This window comes from Rhynchophorus ferrugineus, unplaced genomic scaffold (assembly GCF_030347505.1).
Source record: "Rhynchophorus ferrugineus isolate W39M unplaced genomic scaffold, kcgeb_rfMv2 rfM2, whole genome shotgun sequence".
NCBI lineage: Eukaryota > Metazoa > Arthropoda > Insecta > Coleoptera > Curculionidae > Rhynchophorus > Rhynchophorus ferrugineus.
In genome coordinates this window covers 2,688,574-2,692,904 of record NW_027472581.1, presented here as the reverse complement: position 1 = coordinate 2,692,904, position 4,331 = coordinate 2,688,574, and positions in this window count along the sequence as shown.

Sequence of the window (4,331 nt, the reverse complement as noted above, 5' to 3'; positions counted from 1 at the left end):
CACAATAGAATTTAGCATGTACATATAGGTTTGACTACTTGCTTATACAATAGTAATTATGTACTGAAAATTACGAATTTGATCCAATTAACTAGTACATTTCTCTATATTTGAACTCCAGTTCATTCCTTTCCTTTTTTATGTGTTCCTTCCAGCGAAGTTTATATATGGAATAATATAACTATTTATTGTTATTGCTGCTTGGGCGATCTGATTATACATTAAATCTACATGCACTTACGCAGCTAGAATGAAGAAAAGCGTCAAGCTATACTTCATCGAAGACTTGTGCCACTTATAAGAATATAGCTGAACATTCCTTTTTACTCTCATGATAAATAGTTGGCCATTCAATGAACAGACTTCTATATTAAACTAAAAATAAACTAAATAACGAACCAAAATCTGAGAAATGAATGATCACGGGATATGAAAACTGGATTGCACATAACAAATATGTACAAAAAAAATCATTTCTCTTTTTCTTTTTACCTTATTGGCCGAAAGTGCGAATGTGCGGTTTAATGCGAAAGTGTGTGTGAATATTAGAAAAGAGTTGGTTACCATGAGCTGCTCAATCCAGGCCATACCATTAATTTCATTATCTTCTGTTAAAAATTGTGGATATATCGGCCTGGAAATCTGTATTATAGAGTAAAGCGATATAGAAGGCAATCTTTCATATATAAGATACTAATAAACTTTTGCGTTTGAAAACCACCAGAGGACGCGACAGTCGAGAATATTGAAAGAGAAAAAATAAAAATATATTTTATTTATACACTTGTAGGCAGTAGATTTCTATCTGCTGGAAGTCGAAGACACATATTCGTCTCCTTCAAAAGGTTTGCGGAGGACTATTAAATTATAATTTCGAGCTTTCAACTCTGCCACTTTATTTCATTTGAAATTTTATTTCCTTTTAATTTTTTTGGAACAAAAAATGTTCTCTGAATAAAAACATTATTTCGATTCAATTATATGCATCAAGCATAATGAAGTACTTACAATTCCTACAATGTATTTACTTATATACTTACATTTCATATATACTTACAATTCATATGTTCATTATTCAAGTTAAACAATGCCCTTCCAGATTTGGATCTATAATGAGCTTTCCTGTAGTTTATGATTCTTTTTCAATAGTGTTGATGTATCCACCGTACAGAATTGTTGTTATTTGCTCTAGCACTTGGTTCATTAATGTAGAAGAAATAGTAGAAATATCAGAAGTTTTTCAGCAATGAATCTACACATATACACTCATAACTATACTTAGAATATGCAAGAACATTAGTAAAATATAAAATACAGTTTAAACTATGCAAATAATCAGAGTTTAGCGAACTAAATTGACATAAACTAAACATATACTAAAGACTAGATATATTTAATAAAAGTTTCAGTCACTCATTTACCAGGGTTGACTATATATCAATGTTTTTATAAAAGTCATAGCCTAAAGAAAGTTATTCAAATTCGTTGTATAGTCATTCATTTTCCTGGATTAGTTGGGTATGAATAGTTCGAACACAATTATATATACCACATATGTAATATTATAATTATTAAACCCGTTTTTTGTAATACGTGTCATATATTATATTTAGGCTGGTAGGTAAATCACACGAGGTTTATGAAAAGGGTATATTATAACGCACTGCTGTTTCTGTCTCTTTAATTAAATTAATTACTGGTAGCACGACAAGTGTACACATTTAGTTTATATGTACATATTTTTATGTGTCTAATTAAATTATCTCTAGAAAAAAATACTTAATTAAAACATGTTCCTAATAACGATAATTATTATTTCAGTGATTGTCGGCAATTTTTCACTACAAAAGTGCCTACTAAGATGTTTCTGAAGCCCTTGAAGAACAAATATTACATTCTTTTTTCTCGACGTATAATTTATACCCTGGTTTCAAAATGCCTACTAGTAAATGGCCGATAAGATATATATAAAGGCATTTTGCTTTTTTTACACGCCATTTCCCTGTCAGATTTGGAGACATCTTTTTATGGACGTTTTTGTAATGATTTACCTCACCATTTTATTTAACTGTTTACACATTCAAGTATATCATCAAATGAAGTATTTCAGCAATGGATAAAACGTAATTCTTTTGAGTTAAATACGCCCTGTAGTATTTTATCAATTTTGTTTAACTGGAGTGGAGTTTTTTAAAAGCTTAGTGAGGTCAATTTCTTTATAGAATTGAGGATATTGTACAACGTGGGGCAAAAATCGAGCTACCATTTTGATTGCCTATAACTTTGCCGAAAGCAAGTTAACCGTTGTTAAGTTGATTTGGTTTTCATAAAAAGTTTACTTGGTCTTTCGGCTCTTTTTAAAGCATTTTTCATGACATCCTGCAACATCCGAGGCTGAATTTCTTCAATTTCGTGACGAATATTGTCTTTAAGATTTTGAACCCTTTGGGACTTATTCAGATAAACTTTTGATTTTAAAAAACCTCATTAAAAAGTCTACTGCTGTTAAACCGGCGATCTGACTGGCCATGCTAAATCTTTATGGAAAAGTTGAGTAACATCGTCAAGTCGCTCTAGGTGATCAAATAATTGCATCAACCAAGATCTGCAGATGGATGTTTTAGATCAAATTGTTATCATTATCATTTATACTCAAGAATAATGATGTAAAAATGTAAGGCACTTTTTCCAAACATGCAGTCGTGAAATTATACTATTTTTTGCAAATTTTCTATTAATATGATCGACGTATAATGGGAATGATAGGACATAAATAATTTTACGTCAAATGCAGCAATTGTACTAGGATTTTGATATAAGCACTGGTTCAAATTATACGATGAAAAGTGTGTTTTCAAAAAATCTGTGGTTTTGTGTGTACAGCAGATATCACAAGGTATATAATCTCTTAGGAAATGTAACAGAACTTCCGTTTATTTCATATCATAATATATGTATTTTGAGAGTTTCATCTGTACGGTTTCTTTTTATCATTGTTAAGTTTTGTTTAGTTTCGTTAAGATCATCCCATACTAATGAAAATTACACAGAACTTATATGGAATCCGAATGATGGTAATAAAGTTTGCTTCTTTATCTGAGAGGCAACCATTTTTAGCATTTTGCCATCCAATATAGTCGTGAAAATTTGAGACCGCTATTTTTAAATTGTGTTGTCGTTTCTATCCAAAGAAACAAATGAGAACTGCTGTGATTATAAATTATTTTGCTTTGTATTTAATTATAACATGATAATTTCTATGGGTTATTCAATTTGTGAGTTATTTAAAAAACGACTTTATTATCGAAAATCGGAGGATTTCTCTTTACATGTTAAAAATTGATGCCAACTGTATTGAGTTGTGCACATAACTTTAAAAGATGACATTAAATATCTACGTATTTTAATGTAAAATTGCATTGGCAAATAAAATAAATTGAGATTGTAACTTGAATGTTAACTATTACTAAACATCCGGTACTATCTGGTGCTCCACGTCATTCATAGCACACTTGTTCATGGAAGGTCTGGAGAAAAGAACAGCATATATTTAAAGTTACAAACTACACGATTATTTGCAGACATAAGCATAGTAAAGTATCATTACGAGCATTGTGTGAATGGAAATCAAGAGTAACTACAGGCTCCCATTTTTGGATGTACTAATACGTAAGAAGCAAAACTTGGATACTTATTATAGTATAAATATTAGAATAACTCATCTCGTGTACATTCATAATCTTAGTGTAAATCAACTACTTCTTAACAATTGAAACTAATGACGTAAAGTTAAAGTGCAAAAAGTTTTTATCAAGCACTTTCTTGATTTCGACGATGGTATTTTTACGCAAAAATGAATGTTAAAATTTTGTTAAAATTTCAGAGATCTGCTCTTTGTGACTATTCGACTTAACGATAACTAAATGATAGAGTTTGACTAAAATTTCACAATATTTTACCAATATATGACGGTTCAGGGCGGTATTGATGCATTAAAAGTTTCTATGCCGTCATCTTCTGACACGAATAATTTCTGTTCAAAATTTTCAATTAAGTATAATTATGTTTTTTTTTTACAAAAACTGTAGTTAATTAATCTTAAAATTTGAACTCCCTCTCACATATATAACATATTTTCGTAGTAAATTATATTGTTTAAATCCAACAGGAAAAGAAAACGTATTATTTTTACGGAGTTTGCTGACGTCGAAAACCTTAAAAACCCCAGTTTTCAATACCTTTTATGGCATTCCCGAAAAGACCTCGCCCCTACTTTTGACCCTACGGATTCCCTTTTGCGGCATCATTGTCGTGCCCCCAAAGTGATTTAG